This window comes from Equus asinus, chromosome 27 (assembly GCF_041296235.1).
Source record: "Equus asinus isolate D_3611 breed Donkey chromosome 27, EquAss-T2T_v2, whole genome shotgun sequence".
Lineage (NCBI taxonomy): Eukaryota > Metazoa > Chordata > Mammalia > Perissodactyla > Equidae > Equus > Equus asinus.
The window spans coordinates 15479321-15505855 of NC_091816.1; the positions used below are offsets into that span (position 1 = coordinate 15479321).

At 39.1% G+C, this 26535-nt stretch overlaps 1 long non-coding RNA gene across 1 annotated transcript in view; it reads left to right on the forward strand.

The window, feature by feature from the left end:
- Nucleotides 1–16053: 16053 nt before the first annotated feature.
- The window catches only part of LOC139042306 (uncharacterized), a 39689-nt gene continuing 29207 nt past the window's right edge, over nucleotides 16054–26535 (forward strand). Inside the window, exon 1 of the long non-coding RNA XR_011498875.1 lies at nucleotides 16054–16243. This is a non-coding gene — a long non-coding RNA (uncharacterized lncRNA). The remainder of the gene's footprint in view (nucleotides 16244–26535) is intronic.

Here is a 26535-nt window from a genome sequence, read left to right on the forward strand (position 1 = left end):
TTACTTTTAAATTTAAAATAATTGCAAATGTATGGAAAAGTTGTAAGAATAGTACAAAGAACTTCCATAAACCTTTAAACTTCACCTAAACTCAACATGTATTAACATTTTACCATATTTGATTTTTCACCTCTTTCTCTGTGTTTTCTGAGCTATCTGATGATAAGTTGCAGACATTAAGCCCCTTTCCTCTTAAATGCTTCTGCCTCTGTTTCTAAGAACAAGGATATTCTCTTACATGACCACTGTACAAGAATCAAATTCAGGAAATGTAGCATTGATACAATATATATGGCCCATATTTTAATTTTGTCCACTATCCCAATAATTTCCTTCACATCCTGGTGCAGGATCTGATCCAGGTTTGTACATTACATCCAGATACCATGTCCCTTTAAGCTGGACCAGTTCCTCAGATTTTCTTTGTCTCTCATGATACTGAGAGTTGTTTTGTAAATATCCCTCTGTGCGGGTCTGATGTTTTTCTCTGGATTTTTGTCCCTCTACCTCCTCCTCTTTTCTGAGCCAGTTTTCCCATGTGTATAGCTGGCTCTTCTTTTTCTGCCTTATTAAATTCCACCAAATCCCAGAAATAGACACTTGTTTTGATGGGTGGATTGTTTACAACACAAGCTTCTAATTTTTTTTTACTTTACTGGGTAAACTGTGGATCAATACCTGAATAATCTTAATAATTTAGAATTATATAAGGACAACAAATGGATTAGTTTAGAGAATTACAGAAGAACTAAATTCACAGCTGGAATGAACGATTTACCATTGACTAAACAATTAAGAATAACCCTACACAGCAAAATACAAATCGTGGACTTACAAACCATCATAGCCGCAGTGTGAGCCTGGCATTGCTTAGAAACTGCATCTTTATAAAGCGGCTATAGAACACTTAGCTTGCAGGAATAAAGGTACTGTTTCTGTTCGGCGCGGGCCTCCCTTCATCAGGCCAGCTGGCTGCTGAGCTCTCACACTGGTTCCCTCCCTAATAATAGCACACTGTTGTGTTGTAAGGAGACTTGTGAGTACATGAAGTGAGAAGGTAGAGAACTAACTATAAAAGATGAAACAACCCAAGAGCAAAGAGGTTGTTAAGTGTGCTTAATTTCAGGGAAGGTGGGGCTGGGATGGGCTAGAAAACAATGGGTAGAAGGATTATGCTAAATATAGAAACAGATCTCCACGAAACACACAGGAATATAATGCGCTAATTATGTAACAAAACATCCACCTCATTTAGCAGTATTATAACCTCAGGATTCTCACAGCCACAGTATTTTCATCCCTGCCAATATGGGTAACTGTTAGCTTATAAACCGTGAACATGGTAACGTACGATTTAATATTGAGAGTACTGTCCAGCTGGAAGACTGTTACCCTAATCATAAGCATATTTTTGCTGGGTATTTTGATAAATTATATTATGCAAAAACTAAGCAATATTAATACTCATATCCTTCTACTGAAACAACCCCCCTCCAAAAGGGAAAGATTGTTTATAAATGTTAAAGCAAGCATTTAATGAGTTTATATTACTTATGAGTTTTTTTAAAGTACTCTCCTAAGAATGATGGTATTTTGTTTTAATCTGTTTCAGATGCAAAATAGAAGACTTACCAGATATTAGTTGGCCCTGCTTCACTCTAACTTCCGAGTCCATGCTGCCACCTGGTGTTCACTGAGTGCCTCCAGCTTTTAGGCAAATGAGTTTGGTATTTGCTGCTGCCTGCTGGACATTTCAAGGGGAAGCTCTCCTCACTGCAGCCTCCTCACGCCTACCTGTAGACGCCTCATCTTCTCATCCCTTTTCTATTCCTGCTACTGTTCCCAACCTTTTGTCCAATGGCTGACATAGACAGCGCCTGACCTGTTAGTTGGATGAATGAATGATGCTTGTCACCAGACTGGAAAACATGAAGCCAATTTTAGTTCTCTCTTTGCTCCCCACCGAATGGCCAAAGCTCTTTACCCATTGCCATCCCTTAGTGAGATCTTTACAGTCTCATGTTTGGATCAGTTCTCACTTATGTGTCTCTTCTTCCAACTGAAATTGAAATTTCCCTTCCTCTTCTTTCTGCCAGTATCTCAACTTTCCTTGAATGCCTGTAGCCCTTGCTTTCTGCACCAGAGATGTATAAATAAGGTAGTCAAGTGGATAAGGCTCTAGAGACAGGAGATATAGGTATGGATTCTAACCATCACTTACAAACTGGGTGAATTATGGACAGTAATCTCCTTAAGACCTGTTTCTTCATCTACAAAGTCGGGGTAATAATCACCTCCTCCAGGTGTATATGTGGATGCATGTGAAGTGTGGGAGAGCAAGAGTGTTATTTTTAGATTGCTTCCACTTGAGTCACTGGCCAAGACAGAAGAATATTTCCTAAGGAAAGAACTGCTGTTTTGTTTAGAAAATATCTTGATATGTCTTCTGGGTCTGAAAGGCAAAGCTACTTTTCTCATCCTTCTCCCCCACAAGTATAGATCACGGAAAAGGACTGAATTCTAAGAGAGCTGATTGTCTCGGTTTAGTAGAATATTTGAAATCCAGATATTTATAGTCAGTCGAGGAAAGAGGATGTAAGGTCGAGGAGCCTGAAATTTGGAGAAAAGGAGGAATAGGTGGAAGAGGTCTTTGGAAAGAAGAAGAGAAAGTGTTAGATGTAAACTATTCAATCTTAGCTTGTTTTCTACTCTGTTCTGTACTTAATGCCCTTTACTTTTTTTCCTCTAACTTTCAGAATCGTTTGTTGCTATAATGCACGAGTGTGAGTGGTGTTTTAGAGAATGAGGAAGAAGGGAAGAGTTTCATGAGTGGGATAAAGCAGGCAGAAAGAGGACCAACATGCCAGTGGTCAGCTGAGAGGGGGCACTGAGCATCAGGGAGAAGGAATCTGGGCAGAGGAGGCAGGAGAATGCAACACTAACCACCCCACTCTCACTCCCTCATTCGAACACACTAGAAAGTCGCCAAGATATTGTGGAATGTGTCGGATTGTGTACATTATGAGGGATGGAGGCTCAGGGCATTCTGTTTCAATATTAAAGGAAAGGGACCCACAGAAAGCTGAAGGACTCGGGAGTGTGGGAGTTACATTTGAAAAGCACTTCACAGGATGCCTAAGACAGAGGAAACACTCCAACGGTGAGTGGGGAGAATACTAATTAGGCCACTATCCAGTGACTATCATTACCATTTACTCAGAGGTGAATCGTGTATGTAGGTGTTCTGTGATCTCCCTTAAAGCATTGAAACGAATTTCTCATTATCTCTTGTGCATGCTGGTACTTTGTCCTCACATGCCTTTCTCTCTAATACAGTGTAAACTCTGAAATCAGGGGCTGTAGCTGGGTCTTCTATACCTGCCCCAAAGCTCCTAGTTTGGTATCTTGTACAGAGTAAACTCTTAAAATATTTTTGATTGAGCCACCCCGATACGTGGCGCTAGCTCTTGACTTATGCGTTCTGTTGATGAACAGGGACAACATGGAGGATTTACCTTTAGATGTTCTCCAGATCTCAGATCCCTTCCCTGCCAGACCTTTAAGGAAGGGCTTCCCTGAGAGAAGCAGATGAGTTTAGATTACATTTCTTGTTGTTCTTCAAAATGCAGGCTGTGCTTGGGATGTTAAGGTATCTGTATCCTGGTCGCTTCACTGAAAACTGGGATCAGAGTGAAAATGTTAGCCCAAAAAGGCTCTAGCTTGGAGCCTATTTGAGAAAGTCCATGAGCAAAGGGCCTCATTAAACAACAAGAGCTCTGTGCAGCCATCCTGGAAGCAAGGCTCCCCGCTGCCCTGCTGGTGCTGGTGTGAGACCCAAGTGCGTTTACTCGTGGGGGTGTGGCTGAAATGGCCTCCATATAACAGATTGGTTTTTGCAATCCATGCTCATGAGAAGGTGGTTCGACTTACAGCTGGAGTCATCATCTGTGACACTGCTTCCTTATTTCTCACCTCACTCAAAGCCTTTGCTCCAGAAAAATCATCACTAACCCTCAGATGTAGGGACCAGAAAGAAGCAAGGGAGGGTGTAGGGAGAGATGCGTGGGGCTTTGATCCCTCTCACCTGGGAACACCTGAGAATCATTCGTTATTCACCGAAAGCTACAACTTAGGACCTCTCAAGTTATGTTCATTGTCTTATAATTGAATAACAAATTTATCATTACAAAATCAATGCTATAATGAGACTGTAGGAGAAATATTTACTGTATCTAAGCGCAGAGAAAAAAATAAGGAAGAAAACCCAAAAGCATGGTTTCCTGGGTTAATATCATCACAGATTTTTAAAATGTAAAATGAGAAGGATTGGATAAATACTTTTAAATTATGAGAAGTAACTTATAACACAAAATACGTAGATTAAGATCCAACACACATCTACTGTATTTACTGAATGCTTAATATGTGCACACATGATTGGAGCCTCGTTTCGTCCACAAGTTGCCCTACAATAGAGCCATGCTTTCCAAGGCAGAGTAGTGGATCACAAGAAGGATGGAAGATAGCTTTAGGCTCTGCATTGAGACAGCAAATAGCACAGGCAATAAGGCAATATTGGCAAACATCCTGAAACAGAACAGAATGACTGAAGTTTGAAAACACTGATGTTGACCAAGGATTGTCAGCCTGTTTTATAGATGAGAAAAGATGCCCAGGACGATGATGCCATTTTCCCAAGGTTATATCGAGAAAGCAACAGAGATGCGCTTTGTATTTACTTCTCATTCTAAGATGAGTGCTGGCCTATCTTTCATTCCTTTTCCTTCTTTTTGTTCTTAGTTATTAATTATGAGCTATTTTAAAGCAGAAAAATAATGGAACAGACTTTATACCGACCATGAAAATTAAGGAAATGTTTATATTTTGCTGGATTTGCTTCGGCAATCTCTTTGCCTTCTTACAAGAAATAAACATTGCTGATATAGTCAGAGCACCACCCAGGTCTTTCCTTTCCCTTCCTCCCAGAGATAACCATTCTCCTGAAGTTGGAGCACATCATTTCCTTGTATTCTTCTTTTTTATTTATGTTTATCATATATGTATATAACAAGAAGCAATATAAATAGAGCCCCCAAAATTGAACCATGTAAAACATGCGGTCTTGTTACCATAAGGTTAGTAAAGGCAAGAGGAGGATTTGATAAGGAGGGCAGGTGCCAATGGCTGATGGTATTAAATCAGGGGCCAAGCTACCGCGAGGATTGCTCACACTACTGTTTACCTTTACAAACTTTTACAAATTGTATTTGTGCATATCCTCTTTCTACATTTAGAGGGGACTTACTGAAATGCTAAGTGTGCACATCTTCAGCTTACTTCAACTTATTGCCAAACTCTTCTCTACAGTTGTACCAATTTACACTTCTATCGGATGATAAGAGTTCTTGTTGCCCAGCCTCATCAGCAACACTTCACATTAACTTATATGTTACTTTTGGTGAATCTTATGGCTTTAATTACTAGTTTAAGTGCTGATTTCTAGTGGGATTGACTAGTTCATGTTTATTGACCATTTGGGTTTCTTTCTCTGTGAACTACTCCTCAAATACTTTGCCCACTCATATCGAGTTATTTGAATTTTCCTATTTATTAGTAGGACTTTTTTTAAAAAATGCTGAATACAAATACAGATACATTCCTTCATTCAACAAATATCTGTTGAACACATACTGTGGGCCTGAAATTATTCTGGGTGCCAGGAATGTAGCAGTAAATCACACAGAAAAAAAATCCTTACCCTCATAGTGCTCATGTTCTTGCAAGGAGAATCAAACAAGAAATAAAGTAAGGTTGTAAACTGTACAGCAGATTGGAAGGTGTTAATTCCTGCAGAGAACAACACTGCAAGGAAAGGAGATAGAGGATGTCAAGGTGGGAAGGTTGCAGTTTTAAACATGATGGCCAGTTAGGAGCTCATTGAAAAGATGACATTCTGACAAAGCTATGTGAGGAGGTGACTGGCAACCTATATAATCTGATGTTGGTTATTAGGTCGTACACAGCTTCTCCAAGCACATGCCTTGGCTTTCACTTTTGAGCATCTTTTCTCATCAGAAGGCTTAAATTTAAATCTTTTCTTTTATGGTTTGTACTTTGGAGGTCTTAAGAAATTCTTCCACCCCCGCAGTGTGGTAAACATGTTGTTCTATGTTTTCTTCTAAAAGCATCAGTTCTGCTTTTCACCTACAAGTTTTCAATCCATCTTGAATTTGTTTTTGTGGCCAGGATACAGCAGGAATCTAATTTAATTTTCTCTGTCTGGCTAGCACCATTTATTCAATGCTGTATCCTTTCTCAATTAATTTATATAATGTCCCCTCTGTCATTACAGACATTTACAGAGGGGGCATTAGAGTTCTGTTCCTCTGCCCTCTTTTCTGGGTACACATTTATTCCCATGACAACATCACATGATTTTAATAAACCAGAACTTTATAGTTAATCCAGATCTTTGTGTTGTGTTGTGAATTTCTTTCTTTCTTTTCTTTTCTGTTTTGCCGGGAAAGATTCGCCCTAAGGTAACATCTGTTGCCAATCTTCCTCTTTTTTTTCTCCTGCCCAAAGCCCCAGTGCATAGTTGTATATTCTAGTTGTAAGTGCTTCTAGTTCTTCTATGTGAGCCATCACCACAGCATGGCTACTGACAGATGAGTGGTGGGGTTCTGCAATGGGGAACTGAACCCCAGCCACTGAAGTGGAGAGCACCAAACTTTAACCACTATGCCATCAGGCCTGGCTCAATGAATTTCTTATTCTTCTTCAAAGTCTTGCTTATTCTTAGTCTTTCACTCTTCCATGTGAATTTTTGGATCACCTTATCAAATTCTATAAAATAAACAAATAAAAATAATCCTGTTCAGATTCCGATGGAAATTTCACTGAAATTATGAAGTGTTGCTAACTTAACATAAGGAGAATTGTGGTCTATATGATAATAAGTCTTCAATTCCATTCATTTAGGTTTTATTTTATGCCATTTAATAAGTATTTATAATTTTCTTTAAAAGAAAATCATCTGCACATACTTTGTTGGCTTTATTCTTCTATACATTTTAGTTTTGTTCCTAATTATAAATACTATCTCTGTTCTGAGTTACAGTTTGTCATCGCATGCTGCTGGTGTTTTAAAATGCTGTTGGTTTTTGTGTATTTGTTTTGTTTCTAGCATCATTGGTGAACTCATAAATTCTGACAGTCTCAATATAGTCACTTGGAATTTCTAAGTAGCCAAACATAGATGTTTGATGATAATTTTGCTTCTTTCTATTCAATCCTTATCCCTTTTATTTTATTTTTTAATGTCTTATTGTGTTAACCAGCTAAAGTAAAATGTTGACTAAAAATGGAGATGGGCAACTTGTCTGACCTCTAACCTTAGAGGAAGTACTTTTAAAATTTCAGCAAGTTGTTGTAGGTTTTTCACAGATATGCTTTAACAAGTTAAGGAAGATTCTTCTATTCTTGGTTTGCTGAAGGTTGTATCATGAATGGATGTTGAAGTTTAGCATAATGATTTTCCCGATTCTATTAATTTTCTCCGTATTCATTAATGTGATGAATTTTCTATTTTCTAAAGATGTATTATCTTGCTTTCCTGAGAAAACTTCTACTGGTTCCTGATGAGTTTTTTAAAATACCATATTGGATTTAGGTGACATATTTTATTTCATCTCTGTTCAAAAGTGAGATCGTCCAATAATTTTCCCTTCTTTATTGTTTTTGTCTAGTATGGGAGATCAGAAATTGCCACCCCAAAATGTATCTCTTTGGCTTGATTGTTTTTAAGAACAAAAGACTCTGAAAGAAACTGTGACCTTCCCCCTAACTGCCTAAAAGAATTTAAGATAGAAGGCCTATTCCAGGAAGGAGCTAATACTGTTAAGAGAACTATAGTATAATATAAACTAGGTTTAGCAGACAGGAAGGGACTAGCAAGCCTATTTTTATTAAAGTTCTCTCTTGGGTCTCATTGTCTACAGATGGCCCAGCAAACATTTGCTTTTCCATCTCCATGTAGATTGCCTTCTTCCCCTTTGAAGTCCCAAATCACTACGCCCAGCATCCTCCTTTGTCTTTAGCTGAAGATGGTATTTAAAAGGGTGGCTTCTGCCATTTTGGCGAGATACTCAGTTTTCCTGGGTTTCTCCCATGTATACAAGTTATTAAACTTTGTTTGATTTTCTCCTGTTATTCTGTCTCACATCAATTTAATTCTTAGATCAGCCAGAAAGACTATAGGGCAGAGGTCTAGCTCTGCCTCCCCTACACCAGTTTGGTTATTAAGGTTCTTTCAGCCTCTTAAGATGCATGAAGAGAGACACTCCCTCTTTTTTCTACTCAGTGCCACAATTTATAAAATACTGAGATTATATTTTCCATTAAAAATTTTAAAAAGAACTCACCTATTAAGTTGTCTAAGCTGATGCTTTCTATTTTTTCAAGAACTATTTTTGTAAGTCATGTCTTTCTAGGAAATAACCCATTTTGTCTACATTTTCAAATTTATTTCCCATAAAGTTGTTCATGGTATTTTTTTATGCTTTTGTAAAACCTGCTACTGTATTGACAATTATGCCACTTTTTTCATTACAAAATATTCTTTAGCTGAATGCCTTCTCTTTCTTTCTTTTCTTTTTGACTGATCTTGCTAAAGTTTGTGTATTTTATTAATCTTTTTAAAGAACAAAAGTTGGTGGTTATCTTTTCTATTGATTTTTTTTTCTTGATTTCATTATTTGCTTCATTTTTCTCTTTGCATTTACTCCATAGTTCTTTCTTTCTTACTTTGGATATAATCACTTAATTTATTAATTTTTGATTCTTCATCATTTTCTCATTGTGTTAAGGGAATTTAGACAACTTTGTGCAGCACATTTTCCATGAGACATTTTTTTTCATTTGTGAATGTACGAATTTGGTAAATTCTCACTGAAGATCATGTTAAAGCAAGGCTATGGTCATTTTACTTCCAGGAGATAATTTAATATAAATTATAATTAGAGTAGGAAAGTCAAAAAGAGCTATTCTACATAGCCGCCTATGGTCATGGAAATATTCTACAATGTATACCACCCAATTCAATAGCCACTAGCCACATGTGGCTATTGAGCACTTGAAATGTGGCTGGTCAACTCAGGCACTGAAGCTTAAAGTTTATTTAATTGTAGTTAACTTAAATTTAAAATTAAATAGACACATATGGCTAGTGACTTCCATTTCTCCCCCTCAATTTATTGAGACATAAATGTTTTCTATATCATTTTTGTAGAATTCTTTACTTTTATAAATTTCACATACCTTGTCTTATTCTACGAGATTCAAAAAAGCTGTTCAGATTGGAGCACAGCTCTAGAGTTTTTGTATTATTACCTTTGTCACAAGAATATGCTTACTTGCAGACATTAAAAAGAGAATAAGAAAGTTTCTCTCCCATTCCTTCCCTTCCTGAACAAGCCAATCCTAAAGACACAAGATGCAGGGACGGGCCCCTGGCTGAGCGGTTAAGCTCACACGCTCCGCTTCAGCAGCCCAGGGTTTTGCCGGTTCAGATCCTGGGCGCAGACCTAGCACTGCTCATCAAGCCATGCTGAGGCAGCGTCCCACACAGCACAATCAGAAGGACCTACAACTAGGATATACAGCTATGTCCTGGAGGGCTTTGGGGAAAAGAAGAAGGAGGAAAAAGATTGGCAACAGATTTTAGCTCAGGTGCCAATCTTAAAAAAAAAAAAACGACATAAAATGCAGCAGAGAAAAGTAGGCATCTGCAGGGGTATGGTGGGGAGCCACCCAGAGTGTGGTGTCACAATCTGATCAGTTATGGGACAATTGCCTAAATGTTTGATTACTTTAGGAAATCCTTACTAAAAAGATTTTAGGGGGCCAGCCTGGAGGCACAGAGGTTAAGTGCTCGCGCACATTCCCCTTCAGTGGCCCGAGGTTCATTGGTTCGGATCCTGGGTGCAGCCAGGCACCGCTTGACAAGCCATGCTGTGGTAGGTGTCCCACATATAAACTAGAGGAAGATGGGCAGGGATGTTAGCTCAGGGCCAGTCTTCCTCAGCAAAAAGAGGAGGATTGGCAGCAGATGTTAGCTCAGGGCTAATCCTCCTCCTCCTCCTCCTCCTCAAAAAAAAAAAAAAGATTTTAGGTGTGATTGTGATATTGTGGTTATACTTGTCTTCTTTGTCTAAAGAGTATTTATCTTTAGATATGCATAATGAAATACTTGTTGATTAAATGATATGATGCCAGTAATTTGCTTCAGAATAATCCAGTGGTATGTGCGAGGGGGCAGTGGGGATATAGACGAAGCAGGACCTGCTATGAGTGGTAACTATGGAAGCTGGATCGTAGGTGCACGCAGGTTCATTATAGCATCCTTTCTACTTTCACATCTTTGAAATGCTTTATAATAGAGAGTCTTTTTAAAAGAACCTATTAATTAACTTGAGTCTGTAAAGAAGAAGATAATCTCTCTTTATGTTTGGCCAAAAATGACCTAAAACATGCATGTAAAGCTTTAAATTTCCTTCTAAGTACTGGTTTAGCTGCATCATATTCCTTGTTATATGTGATGTTTTTATTGTCATACAATCTAAATATTTTCTCATTTTTCATACAAAATTTGCTTTGATCTGTGAATTACCTAGATACATGCTTTTAAAATGTCTAAATCGCTTTGGCATTTTATTGTTTGGTGGAGTTATCACTTTCTTTATTTTTAATTTTGAAGCCTTGCATTAAGACAGCATGATGTTTTTGTTATTTTTCTTTGGATATTTTGCAATTTGCCTTTTGGCCAAACATATGGTCAATTTTTGTAAATGTTTCAAGAGTACTTAAAAAGATTATTTATTCTCTAGGGCTCAGCTCTGTACACACTCAATAAATCCAGCCCGTCTTTTGTTTTTTAGTATTCCACAGTAGTCCACCCTTATTCACAGTTTTGCGTTCCATGGTTTCACTTACCCACGGTCAACTGTGGTCTGAAAATATTAGATAGAAAATTCCAGAAACAAACAATTCATAAGTCTTAAATTGTGCACCCTTCTGAGTAGCGTGAGGAAATCTCACTCTGTCCCACCCAGCCCCATTTGGGACGTACACCATCGCTTTGTCTGGCATATCTACACTGTATACACTATCTGCCTGTCAGTCACTTAGTAGCCAACAGATTGACTGTTGTGGTACGGCAGTGCTTGTGTTCAAGTAACCCTTATTTTACTTACTAATGGCCTCAAGGTCAACTTCATTAGTAGTTATTATTGTTAGTCTGTTATTGTGCCTAATTTATAAATTAAGCTTTATCATAGGTATGTATATATAGGAAAAAACATATTATTTATAGGGCTTGGTACTATCTGTGGTTTCTGGGATCCACTGGGGGTCCTGGAACATATCCCTGGTAGATAAGAGAGGACTACTGTACAACCTTATAATTTTGATTCTGCTTAATCTATCAAATAGCACATGCTATGGAAGGTTAAGACTCCAAAAATTACTGTCTTTTTACAATTTTTTTGGTAATTATGACAATATTTTCTTTATCGTTATGTTCACACAAGTTTAGAAATGTATCTTCCTGATGAACAGCTCCTTTTATCATTTGTAGTGAGCATTTTATCTCTCTATAATTCCTCCCTAAAACTCATTTTATATGTATCTATAATTTTTCATTCTAATTGCCATATCTCTTAACCTCTCTTTAATATTTCCATCTATTTTATAGATAATTTCCCCCACATTTATCTTCTAGTTCACTAATTTTTTCATTGATTATGTCTAATCTAACTTTCCACAGGTTTGTTTTGCTTGTTTGTTTTAGTGAGGAAAATTGGCCCTGAGCTAACAACTGTGCCAATTTTCCTCTATTTTAGTATATCAGTCACCACCACAGCATGGCTTGGTGAGTGGTATAGTTTTGCACCCAGGATCTGAACCTGTGAAACCAGGCTGCCGAAGCAGAGAGCATCAAACTTAACCACTACACCACCAAGTTGGCCCCCCAGGGTTTTTTTTAACCTTAAATGTCTGTGTTCTTTATTTCTGGAATTTCTATTTGATTGTTTTGCAAAGCTTCCTGCCCTTTTATCACAGGGTCTAAAAGTTTTGGTTCTCTTTTCATACCTTTATTTTAAACAGGCTTTCTTTATATTCTCTTTCAGATTGTTATTCCATTAAACTGACTTCTCAGAATTGTAAACTCACCCTCTGTTGTTTCTGTTGACTCTCACTCATTGTTTCCTCTTGCAAGTTGACATTTTTTATAATGAGCTTATTTTTGTCAGGGCTTGGTTTTCTGTGAGAATCTTCTGTCACAAGGGTTGTGGGAACATCAGTTTAGTGCAGTGTTACATTTGCTCCTGCAAATGGTTCTAAACTTTTTTCCCAGATGACTTGGCTGTTCCAGTTTCACATCCCAAATTCAGGTGAGGTTCTGGTCTGTGGCTTTTGATACTTAGGGCTGAATTTTTTCCCTACAGATCCCCACACTGAGGCAGATAAGTTTCCTTGTTGTCTCTCTGTGCCAACGCGTGGATTTTTTTCTGGTCCAATCTAAGTGTCAAGGCTTTTCAAAGGGATCTCAGTTATAACTCTCCTTGCATGGACCCAGAGTCTCATCTCCTACCCCCACTCAAGCATCAAACTCAACTCTCTACACTGCTGAACCTCACATCCCACATCCCTGAAAGCATCAGTATTATTTGGTCTTAATTTCCAGACCTGATTCTAGCTCAGTTATGCATTATTTTAAAAGTATTTATTTAGATATACACCCACTTGAATTAAAGCATCATGAGGCCAAGGATTTGTCTGCTTTGCTCACTGCCATATCTCAAAGCCTGGATAAGTACCCAGCACAGAGTAGGAGCTCAGTAAATATTTGTCAAAAGAAACAATGAATGAATTTACCCCACCCTCCTATACGAGTGTGTGTATGGGGCGGGGGGGAGTGCTGCATTTCTACATGTTTATTGTCTAGTCAGCATGAAGGGGACATCCTACCTGTAAAAATGGGGGTGCATTCTACCCATCATTCACTGGATGACGTCCAGTAAAACCCTGATCCTATTAGTCCCCAGTCCAATTATCTAAACCCAGCCTCCCTCCTTTCTGCCTCTGTCTCCCATTTGTAGCCCACTCTTCTTGGTGAAAGCCCCTTACCCCAACTCTACAACTACACCCCACCCCCAATTCCACCTCCACCTGAACGCTGACTCTCAAACCCTTCATCTGCCATCTCCTGCCCAGCCACAAACCCTGCCCCGACTCCCAAACAGAGTGTCCTACCAAGCACTTGAGTCTAAGCATCATGAGGCCAGCGACGTGATTTTGTTCACTGCTGTGCCCCAAAGCCCAGAGGAGAACCTGGTACAGAGGAGGAGCTCAGTAAATATGTGTTGAATAAAATAGAGACTGAATGAATTTAAACACAACTCACACTGAAATACCATATGGTATAAACATACAACATGCACTTAAAAGCTTCTGCTTTAAAGTAAAACAAAAACAGCAGAAATATGCAGCCTAAAGGCTGGTTGTACAATTTTTAAGTGGCTTTTAAAGGGTTTTCAACATGTAATAATGTTTCAAGCTCCCTTGCCACTGTTTCCGACATAAAACAAAGTAACAGACAAAAGCTAGGAAAACTAAAATCTGATATAAAAAAGAATTAGGGGCCCACTCGGTGGTGTAGTGGTTAAGTTCGTGAGCTCCGCTTCGTGGACCCAGATTTCATGGGTTTGGATCCTAGGAGCAGACCTATATACTGCTCATCAAGCCAATCTGTGGTGGTCTCCCAAATATAAAACAGAGGGAGATTAGTAAGATGTTGGCTCAGGGACAATCTTCCTCAAGCGAAAAGAGGAAAATTGGCAACAGACGTTAGCTCAGGGTCTATCTTCCTCACCAAAAAAAAAAAAAAAAAGGAAAGAAAGAAAAGAAAAGAAGAAAAATAGCAGGGAAGACTCTGCTGTAAAATTTAGACATGGCTTTAAAACACTCATGTGGAAATCCCCCAGCCACAGTTTCCAATTAAAAACAAACTAATTAAAGTCCAAAAGTAAAAAATGCGTCTTTATAGAAATAGTCCACCACATTTCTGGACCTGAAGTAGGAAAAACGAAAAAAAGGAGGGCCTTTTTGGAAACTAAATTTTGTTTAAAGTCCTCTAGCCTCAGTTTCTAAACAAAAACAACAAACTTTTCAAACAAAATAAGCCAGAAAAATAGCTGCCCAAAGCCCCAAGGCAAAATTTTGCTAAATGCTTTTTAAAAATCTACCAAGCTCAGCTTCCAATTAAAACAAAGAATAAGAGGAATATACAAATATACGAACTAATTTTTTTCCTTCAAGAGGCCTCTCTGACATTTTCTGAAACCTTTCCTCTAAAAGCTTTTAAAGAAACTATTTTTTAAATGAAAAAATTCTCTTTTAAAAAATAACAACCTCCCTTCTACTTGGTTGGAACCCCAATTACAAAGAGCTAAAATTGGATGCACTAAGTACGTTTCTCTCTCTTCTGACAGCTTTGAAATAAAGGCACATGTAAGTATTTGGCTCGGCCTATGGGACCCTCAGATTTGAGACCAAAAATGGATCCCTGTGCACATGCTCCTGAGAGCTACCTTCTGGGGGCAGATTTTCCAAAGGCAGCTGTCAGGTGGCAGACAGCTCCATGCAGCTCCCCGACGTATTGCTTCATTTCAGGGGTCTCTAGGGTTCTGCAGGGAGCTGCCCTCTCCTGCTCCCCTTGTCAGTCAAGCATCTCTGACTCCCGGGAAGTCTTTTCTGAAGTCTGACTGCCTTCCTTCCTGCTTCAGTTGGGGCCGACTGTGCTGGTATCTGCCCTGGGGTAATCTGGGCCTTGTTCACGCCTTTCCTCTGGCTGACTCTTGACCTCTCTCCTCTCCCCTTTCCTTTATTTTGGGATTCAGAAAACTGCTTGTCACCGACAGTTTATTTTTTATTAAAAAGACAAAGCTTTAAAAAAACGTGTTGGTATTCTACATGCATCTCCAGCTAGAAATGCTCCAAGGGAAAAGGATCTGGGAAACCCATTTGTGGCTCCCAGAACGCAGTTATCAGAGGGGGAACAAAGATATTTTGATATCCTGTGAGTTTAATGTTGTGGAGAAATTAAATTACAGAGGACCAGGCAGGTGACTGAGCTTGGCATGCCTTTCTCAGTTCCAGACGGAACTCCCTGGAGCCCTCTGAGGAAATCCCGGAGAGGCTGGGTCGTGGAGCGGCTGCCGGGCCCTTCGTCTCTGTAACCTAGCGGTCTGCTTGTCCTCGGCTCCCTAGGGCATCTCTTTCAACATCTGAACAGAGACGGGAGATGAATGAAGTCTTGGGTCTTCACAAGGTGGTGAGTTGGAACCAAGAGGCCTACAGAAACGGAGAGCTTGCAAAAGACTACCCCTACTGAAAGAAAGGACTAGAAATAAATCCGGCCCAGCGACAGGAGACAACAAGGAGGCAGGTGCGTCTTGCTCCTTCTGCCATTGCTCCAGGACCAGGCATCCCAAAACTCTCTGTTCTCCACCATGAGACAAGCAATGGCCTTGTCTTGCCTCTTACGCAGGAAACCAAAACCAAAATATAATATTATTTATCTGCTATTACTGCTCCACACTCCTCCAGGGTGTATCTCTAATTATAATCAGAATGACTTCCTCACAGCCAACTGAGCAGACTCTTCCTACACTAGAAACGCTCTGAGATCACACCACCCAGAGAAGTCCCGAAAACATTTTCCACGTCAAACGCTTTGTTTTAAGCTGTGTTTATAGGAACCAAGAGGGAACGTTACCAGATGGCCAAACTGCACAACCTGTCCAAACTAAGATGGTGATGGGGTGCCGTGGACCAGAGGAAACATATGCAAAACATGCCGTGTGCCGGAAAGGAAGATCTGCGCATTCCCCAAATGCCCCTGCCCCGAGCGATGACGCGGAGAGCCCTCCCCCTTCACGTCTCATAAGAATCCTGCTCACCTTCCCTTGAGGGGAGGGGGTGTTTTAGAGCATGAGCTCTGCCTCCTCCGTTCCTTGACGGATAAATAATGTTTCTGCTGTGCTATTCTGACCTAGTCTCGTTCTTTTGGCGGCAGCGGATCTGGACAAAAGGACCCACTTGCGGGTCACCGGTCCTTTAGGGCTGGGTAACAGAGAACATGAGTATCTGTTCAGTGTCACAGCTCCAGTTTCAGGACGTGGTAAGCATCTTTGTGTCTGATTATCTCTTGCTCTAGTTCAGACGGTCCGTCCTCCTCTGTGTGTATGTAAATAGTTAACTTGCCTTTTATTAGAAATATATCTTCTCTTGAGGTGATTTATATACATTATCCTATTTAATTTTTGCAAGACAGGTATTATCAACTCATTTTAGAGACAAGAACATTTAAATTCAACGAACACAGTGCTCAGAAAGCAGAGAAGCAGGATTTAAATTTGGATCTGTCTAACTTTAAAGTGCTTGACGTTTTTCGCCTATGCGCTATTCCCTCTCTTATATTCTGTGCACAATATAAAATCCAGCTGAAGCCTTCCCACATCCTCAGCCAGGGGTGGACTGGAGCCGGCTTGTCGAAGCCAATTACGAGCATCTCCTCCCCGCTCCACGTTCAGTCGCTTCACGCTGGTAACTGGAAATGAGCCATGGTGGAAGTATTTACACCACAGAAATTAGCAAATACCACAAATCAGTGCTTTCCGGAGAGCTGACTGGTAAACATTTACCAGCACACCACCGTCTTCAAACGATAGTACACTTGTACTTTGTACACTTTAGAATTAATTATATGGTCTTTTAAATTTCACATCAATAAATCTTATCCACGCAGACCATCTAGCAGAGGAGTTAGCAGACGCTTCAGTCTCTTAGATTCAGTATGTGATAAAACAGAATTGGATTGCAAAACTGAGAATAAGATGCATTACAAAGTGCTAAACCTGCCAGCAGGGGGAGCCCAATTCCCAAACATGTGCTCTTTGCCTTCTCTCTTGCGGTACAGCTGGGATCCAAATGAATACAGGACGTGGCTTTCATAAAATTTGTCAGAAACTCAATCACACATTCGAAATAAATAGAGATAAAGACTATTCAAATAAAGTTATATTGGCAGAACAAATCTGCATTATCCATGCTGTTGGAAATAAACGAGAACCTTGTACAAAACAAATCTAGTGGGAACATCAAATGAAGAACTCCGAATTTTAAAAGGTCACGACAGTTTTTTCAAAAAGAAAATCAGAAGTACAATGCATTTTGAATTCTCTTATCTAGGTCTTTTAGAATATATAAACGAGGCAACTTTTAGAAAGCCTATTAAAATATTCAAGGCTCTTAAAATCCCCCCAAAAATATATAAATATAATGTAACTACAATCTAAATCTCAATATAGTCTTTAAAAATTTTGCAAGATTATTCTAAATTCTACCTGAAGGAATAAAACAGCAGAAAGGCACTTAAAATACTGAAAAGTGAGAATAACTTTTACAAAAGGGAACTTGAACTTTCAGATTTTATATCATACTATATACAGCACAACAATTAACAGTGTGACACATGCCAAAACATACAGATCGAAAGAACATAATGGATTGTATAGACCTAAGTATTCAGGATTTGATTAAAGTGGCATATAAAGTTGGTGGGAAAATTGTGAATTATTCAATAAATAATGCTGGGATAATTATTTGGGGACAAAAAGTTGTATACTTACTTCTTACCAAGTTCTAAAATAAAGTGTAGATGGACTAATATCATATATATTAAATGATATATATATGTGTATATATCCTCCGGTGTTGTATTCTATGCATAGATATGTACATTTCTTGACATAAAACAAATGTACTTTGTGTGTGTGTGTGTGTGAGGAACATTGGTCCTGAGCTAACATCTGTTGCAATCTTCCTCTTTTTGCTTGAGGAAGATTGTTACTGAGTTAATATCCATGCCAGTCTTCCTCTATTTTTAATGTGGGACCCCGCCTCAGCATGGCTTGATGAGCGGTGCTAGGTCTGCTCCTGGCATCTGAGCCTGTGAACCTGGGCCACCGAAGTGGAACGTGTGAACTTAACCATTACGCCACCAGGCTGGCCTCTCAAATGTACCTTTTAAGCAAAAGGATCACAGGTGATCAGATTCATTTGTGATCAGCTCTCCAGGTGAATAAATAAAATCCTGCAAAATCACCGTATGAGTCAGGACCCTCTCTCTCATTCTCCACCGATTGTCACTGTTTCCCTCTGCAGCGTGGTCTCATCTTTTACTACAGATAAACCTTCTCCAATCATGGAGAAATGGCTGCCGACCAGTCCTGAGCATAGCGATCTAAGAGGAGACAGAATTTCTTTCCTCCAGCTTCAGTGAATAAGGTCTCAGGAATTTCTTTCTTTTCTTTTATAATTATGAAAAAAATCTGAACCTTCCCAGAAATAGAGAAAATAGAGTAACAACCCCCAATGTGCCAAGCATCCTGCTTTAACACGGACAATTTTGTTTTATCTACTCACATCCCCTTGAATTATTCTGATGATTTTGATTCAAATATCAGATTTCAAATCATTTCACCCACAAATATTTCTGTGTGTACATCCAAAGGATAAGAACAATATGGTTCATCACACCTAAAATATTCATTGCAATTCCCTAATAACATTAAATATTCAGTCAGCATTTAATTTCCCCAATTATGTTATAAATGTTTTGTTACTATTTATTTGAATGCAGACTTAAACAAGTTCAAGGATATGTTCTAATTGGTTTGGTCTTGGTTATGTGCTCATATCTGTACTGGTGACAGTGGCGTGTGGGCATCACACACTAGGACTGGCCAACTGTGGGTCATGGGTCCACACACACGGTCAGGTGGACAGGATTTTTGTTACAGGAGAGGTAGGGGCCTGGATAGGCACAAAAAGTAGCCAGTATAATCAATACAACCCAAACTAGATCATTGTATAGTGTTTCATTTTCCAACGGACCTCATCAGCCTGCCCCTTATCACACTGAGCTGCACTTCCGGTTTAGTCTCAAATTGAATAGTAGAAATGAGCCACCCTCAAGAAGCCCCTCAGCCCTTTCTGAGAGTTTTCAGGGGTTCTTCTCCTGTGTGTTCCAGAATGAGCTTCTCTGTGATGTCCCCATGGTATCGTGGCTCTTTCGTGGCATTGCGTGGGTGACTGCGACTTTTACCCTAACACCCATGCTGGAGAAGGCACGCTGCGTTCTGATACAGTGACTAGGCACTCCAGCTGCTAGGAGAAGTGGTTACTCTTGTCATCCTGGGTCTACTGCTTACTAGCTATGGGTGAGTGTTTTCAAGTAGATTCCCCTACGGCCAATCCACCAGGGGTCTTTACTTAATTCCGATTTATCCCTCAAGTGCTAACACGGCTCGAGCTTTGTCTACATGAGTCTTCTCTCACTGTAATCTCAGGTCCAAGCATCCTCTTTAGTCTGCCCTGACTTACCATATGTTTGTCTTTCTCTATGTCTGCTTCCACAAGTGTCTACTCTATGCACTCTCAGTTCCAGATTGGTTTTATTTCTGGAATACTTCCTTTGAAATTAATATGTGCAATGATTCACCAATTAAAGATGAAATGTTTCCTGAAAATTTGCAAAAACTAGCAAGCATGACACATTGAATTATTTCAGATGGAATGGAAAAATGCCCAACAGCAAATTTCAGTTTCGGCTTTAAGGAGAGAGTAAATCTGGATCTGATCGGAAGTTCCTAAGATTCCACTTTGATTTTGATCCAGCCGCCTCTGGTAATTGATTAATAAAAGTCTGTAAATTTCTTTTAAAGGCTAAGATCCCAACACATTTATCTCTGAAATGAACCTATGAGATTCACAACATTCTCGGTGCTAGTTTCAATTTAGCAGTGCTCTGACCAGCTCCTCCGTTCTGATTCTCCCCAGAGGTATTCTGCATTCTGTATCTTAGTAACCTGGTACAATTGTTCAGCCTAGCTTTGCTGCGCAGAGAAAGATGTGTCTCTTGGGATTCATAACAAATGGCAGGCCACGTGAGAAAGCCAATTTGCTGTTTCATTTGTGAAAAATTTATCAAGAAAATACTACGTATCTTATGAAAGAACTGAAGGCATGCATTGACAAGGTGTTAAAAATATTTGATGTTGTTTGCTTTCACTGGTAGTAAGTTCTGGATGCTGTAGACGAAGGGGCTATGGGTTCTAGAGTCAGACACTGGCTCAGAAGCCAGCACCACTTTAAGTTGTGTGTCCATCAGAATTAGTGTATTCACCTTGTATGTAAAATCAAGATCATGATAACCACCTCTGGGGGCTGGTTGTTCTGTTAATTGAGTTAAGGCACGTCAGTTGCATAAACAGTGCCTAGAATCTAGAAGATGCTCAATGATACGAATTCCCTCCTCTGAACTCATGGATTCATTAAATCCGCATTTCCCCAAGTGTCCTCTCTCAACACCAGTTCTCAACACCACGATTTCAATAGTTGTTACATAAAGAAAGAACTCTGTGATTAAATCTATTTGGGCAAAACTGGGTTTTACAAAGAGTAAACAGGTTATAGATTTTCTTTGTGCTTTTGTTTCCTTTTCTAACTGCAGGGCATCTAGGAGACTTTCATGTAGGTCTCTAGTGCACGGTTCCCAGTCTTATTCGAGTATCGAGTCCTTTTATCGTGAACACTAACAATCTGCCGGGCACATGTAGGGCAATACTGAGTGACACTTCATCAGAGAAACAGCTCCCTCATCCACGGCTGCTTTTCTTGTGCCCATACCACAATTATGATGAGACGAGACAGATTCTCGTATAGTTTTTTAAATGAACTTTTCATTTTTTTCTTATTAATGTTAATATGCTTGAAGGAAAAAGACAATGGCTTGCTATAAACAAAAGACATGTTTCTCCTTTTATTAAAACAATCAGAGCCCGGATTTGGTATATGATAGCTGTATGATATACTTACATATTTTCACAGATTTCTAGAAATTTAAAAAATGGAATAAACCCAAAAGGCTATTCAGTCTCATCCCTGCCAGGACAGGCCTCCTTTCATTAAACTGTTTTCTGACTCTTTTAGGCTAATAATTTTGTATGCCAGTTCTCAGAAATGGAATTTGCTGAGGTTGGCCCTGTGGCCAAGTGGTTAAGTTCACGCACTCTGCTTCACCAGTTCGGATCCTGGGCTCAGACCTACACACCACTCATCAAGCCATGCTGAGGAGGCATCCCACATAGAAGAACTAGAAGGACCTGCAACTAGGACATACAGCTATGTACTGGGGTTTTAGGGAGAAAAAAAAAAAGAAGAAGAAGATTGACAACAGATGTTAGCTCAAGGCCAATCTTCCTCACCAAAAAAAAGAAGAAGAAGAAGAAACAGAATTTGCTTTTATAACCAAATCTGCAGTGGAATGAGGCTTTTTCTTTTCTCTAATTTAGAAGATATGAGGACTCCGTAAGACTCGACTACTTGGGGAATATTCTCCCTACTTTCACCCTCTTCCAAATGAGCAGGAGAGAAGAAACAGCAGCTTCAATGCAGAAAGGAGGGGGCCAGGAGATGGGGGAGCCTAGCTGCCTTCATGGGCATGCACCCTGTGCAGTTTTGTGGAAAGGCTATGGCCTGCTTTAATTCTCTGCTGTTGTTGTCTTGAAATTCTTCATAATTTTTCAACAAATGGTCCCACATCTTTATTTTGCTCTGAGCCCCTTGAATTATGTCGCTGGTCTTGTTGGGGAGAAGCTTTGAAGAGAGCCTGTGACCCTTCCACGGTCTGACCTGGTGTGTGTTGGCTGACTCGAGCACTGACCAAGGTCATATTTGGTCAGAGATCTTGACCCAGATGCCACAGACAGAGAAAAATTTGATGCTACTAAACTGTGTGGCAGCCAAAGAACAAATTGAAGTGATAAATACATATTTTGTGAGTGAGCCTTTCTGAACTAATAAAATATTTGATTCATTATTCCTCCTCTGAAACTTTGTGTAACTTAACCTGAAAGGACAGCCTGGAGGTTATTATGCTTTTAATGCTAACCGACAATTTGCTCAGCCACCAATTTTCCTCAAGAAGCATTGCCATGGTGAATTCTGTCACACCTGCCAATCACTTCTACACTCCATTCATTTACCAGAGTAAGTAGTTGAATTCTACCCTAAAAGGAAATACAAAAGAGCAATCATTTTAGCCATCTTGATGACTCTGCCATTGGGATGAAAATGTTCAAAGCATCTTGAGGTCAAAACGATAATTCCACCACTTTAGATTCATTAAGAATATTTTTGGGCACCGTATGTATGTAAAGTTTTCTAGGTGCTGCTGTTACATAGGAAAATTGCAGAAGATACACATATTCATAGAATTTGACTTTTTAAGACTGGAGTTTAGAGCATGGACCCAAGAGAAGACTGTGTGTTTCCCAGTCAGTTTCATAAGAGGGGTAAATAAAAGGGAAGAGCTTTCCCATTGGGCCAAAGTGGAAGAACCTATGGCAGAGATTGAAACGTTGCTTGTGGGCAGAGGAGAAGAAAATCAAGAGAATGTCTTGTCACAGCAGTCAAAATAGGAGCTCATCACAGATGGAGATGTCAGCAGTGACAAATGCGTCACCACCCAGGAACCTGGGGTTGGACACCTAGAGAACAGGCAGAACATCTTTGCCTCTTTGCTCCATTTTTCCCTTCTGCCTGAGAAGCAGTCTCTCCTAATCAATCCTTCTGGGTTTTGATGTCTCCTGTGATCAGAGACTTTTCTACAATGAATGACTTTTTGATAACTGTTAATGGCCACTTTGCAAATTCCTTCAGATCTTTCTCTTTCGGGAGAAAATTTCTTAAAGTAGTATTTGGCAAGAAAAGTCACATGGATATAATTTTAAGTGGTTTCTAACAAAACCCTGAAATAAAAAAGGTTACTAAGCCACTAGTGGATATTTTTTAGTTTTTAGATATTTTACTTATTCTGATAGCCAAAAATATACTTTCTCTCCACAGTGTTGTTCATATTTTGACTCCTAAAAATGTCATGTATAAGGTTACTTTATCTTCAGGTGTATTTTTTTGTCAATTTAATCTAATTTAATTTCCTTTTCCTATTCTTAAATACATATTCCATTTGTAGACATTATTCTTTGAAAAGGGCTATTGGCAATCTCTTCCAATCTTTCTGAAGAAAGGGGTCTTCAGTTTGGTTAGCATGCTGGCTTTTCCAGAGGGTTCTATGAAGTGAACCTGCACATCTTTGCCTCTTCGTATTTTATCTTCTATTCAGTAGCTGATGTTCGGAAGAGACAAGAATAGCCCTTTCTTGGTTTGGTTGAACTGGAAGGTTTTCATGGGTGGCTTGCACCCGTTCCCAAGTGCTATTTTGACTTTGGCTAATGGCCCGAGTTATAAAGTATTTTGCAGGCTGCTCTTTGCGTGGGCATCCTCCTCCTGTTTAATTACGGAGCACAGAGGAGAGAGGAGGGTAGTTCTGGCGAGCAGCCTACAGATGCTGAGAGCCAATGAACCATTTCTGCAACACCAACTTTTCTTCTTCACTCAAAATCGTTCTTCAGCATTGATCCCAAGCTAGACTTGATTCCTCTTTTGCTTTTGTTCTGTAATAAAACCACAGGCGCTTGTCGTCTACCTTTCTCAAATGATCTTTTTCACATTACACAACCTATGCAGTCACAGTTTACTGAAACTATATAAAATTATCGTGTCCTAAAGAAAGAACTCAGTTCCTGTTAGAGTGTCACCATCAGGCCATCAGATTCTGAGTCTCACTTGAATACCTCTAAAGGATTTGTGAGTCAGATGTGCCAGGAGATAATTCGGTAGAACCCTCATATATATTTTTGGTTAGAAACATATATGTTTGGCTGAGCAGATCCTCAGCTGCTTTATGATTTCTAGAAAGACAGTTCCATGATAGAAAAACATATCTCAGAAAATTATGTGTAACAATGACCTTTCAGAACCATGGGCAAAACCAACTGGATTTGGAGATGGTGTCTTTGTGTTCATTTAAAAAGGTTTCGGAAACTCACCTCAATTCATTTTTAATTTATGGGTGACAATGGAGTTCTGTACCGTGCCTGTTGGACTATGGAAACTTTAGGTAACTTCTCTGTGTGTTTTGTATACACACTTGTGGAATTTAAATAGATACTTCATTTTGGGGATGCATGAGAACTTAAAAGTCAGTTCCATTTAAATTGTGCCTCTTTTGCCTTCAAGCCTGAGAGTATTGGGCTCAGTTACCCGCCCTCATGTGGATGGAAAGATGGTTTCTCCACGGGAAGCAGTGTTGATGTGAGAGGGCACGGGTGTTGGGAGTCAGACAGACCTGGCCTTGAACCCTGGCTCTTTCCTGGCCGTGTGACCTTGAACAGCCTGCATAACCCCTCTGAGTATGTTTCCTCTTAGTCACACTCTTCATGTTAAGTGTGAGAACTGGTGAAGTTACTGTCTATAAAATGCTGAGCACAGAGCCCGGAGCAGAGTGGGCCTGTGGTACCAGCCATACTGCACATCAGACATGGTGGAGCTTTTAAGAACAACACGTGCCCAGGCTCTAGGCTCAGAGAATCTAAAACAGCGGACGTGAGGGATGAACTGGGCCTGAGTAGCTTTTAAGATGCTCCACTGGTGATTCAGGTAGACAATTAGGGTCTGTGTATTCAGAAGCACTGTCACTAGGTCACCTACATTTAGGATTGTTACGTCTTTTTGATGAATTGACCCTTTAACATTATGAAATATCGCTCTTTGATCCTGGAAATATTCTTTGTCCCACAGCCCACTTTGTTTGGTATTAATATAGTCGCTCCAGCTTTCCTATGACTAGTATTTGCATGGTCTCTCTCTTTCCAGCTGGTTATTTATAACCTATCTGAGTCTTTATATTTAAAGTGAGTTTCTTGTGGACAGCACAGAGCTGGTTCTCCTTTGTCAGCCAGTCTGGCAATCTATGCCTTTTAACATGGAAATGTCCACTTTACATTTAATGTAATTATTATAATGTAATGTAATAATTTGATTTGATACTACCAACTGAGTATTTTGTTTTCTGTTGGCTCCATCTCTTCTTGGCCTCTTTTCTCCCCCTTTTCTGACTTCTTTTGAATTAAGTGCTTTTCAGTGTTCAATTTTGTCTATTGATTTATTCAGTTGTTGCCTTATTTGGTTACACCTCTTTATATAATCTTTAGAGGCTGCTCTAGAATTCATAATATGCACCTTTAACGTCACAGTCCATTTTCAAATAATATTCTATTACTTCATATGTAATGTAAGAATCTTACAAGAGTTTAATTCCATTTTCTTACTCTTATCCTTTATATAATTATTGTCATACATTTTTGTTCTACATCTATTATAAACCACATTGTTATTATTTTATTTTAAACAACTGCCTTTTTAAATAATGTTTTCTTTCATTTTTAAAATCCTATCTTTTTAAAATGAAAACAAGAATCTTTCATATTAACCCACACATTTAAATTTTTGGCACTCACAATTCCTTTAAGTTGATTTCAGTCCTTTTCTGGAATGATTTTCCTTCACTGCATTGCTTGTAGTGCAGCTCTGCTGGCAATACGTTCTCTTGCCTTTTGTTTGCTTGTCTTGGAAAAATACTTTGTCTTCGTTATTCAAAGATTTTTTTTTTTACTGAATATAGAATTCTGAATTGAGAGGTTTTTCTGTTTTTTCAGCATTAAAAATATATTATTCTCCTGCCTTTTGATTTGCATTGTTTCTAAAGAGTGATAATTATAGTGATAATTACAATCTTTATTATCCTGTAGATAGAATAGGTCACTTTTCCCCCCTCTGGTGGATTTTAGGCGTTTCTCTTTACTGGTTTTCAGAAGTTTGATTAGAGTGTATCTTGGTGTGATTTTCTTTCTATCTATCTGGTTTGGGGTTCTCTGAGTATCTTGCATCTGTAGGTTGATATTTTTCACGCATCTGTAAAATTTGGAGCCATTATTTCCTTCTGATTTGTTTGTGCTTCTTCCTTTCTGGGACCCATATAGACGTATGTTAGGCTGCCTGATATTGTCCCAGAGGTCACTGATGCCTGTTCATTTTTTTCAACCTTTCTTTTCCCTGTGTTTCATTGTCTATTGCACTGTTTTCACGTTTGCTGATGTTTTCTTCTAACCTGCTGTTAAATCTATCAGAGGAATTTTTTGTTTCAGATATGTATTTTTCAGCCCTGCAAGTTCCATTGGCTCTTTTATATAATTTTCATTTGTCTTCTCAGTAGGTTTATGTTTTTCTTTAAATCCTTAAACAGATTTATAATAGCTCTTTTAAAGTCCTTCTCTACTAATTCTGGATCTATTACTATTAATTGATTTTTCTGTGGGATGTAGATCATATTTTCCTGCTTCTTCAAATAGTTTATTGGATACTAGACATAATGAATTATTCCTTTGAAGAGTATTGAGTATTCTATTGTCAGTCAGATAATTTACTTGTGGACCAACTTGATCTTTT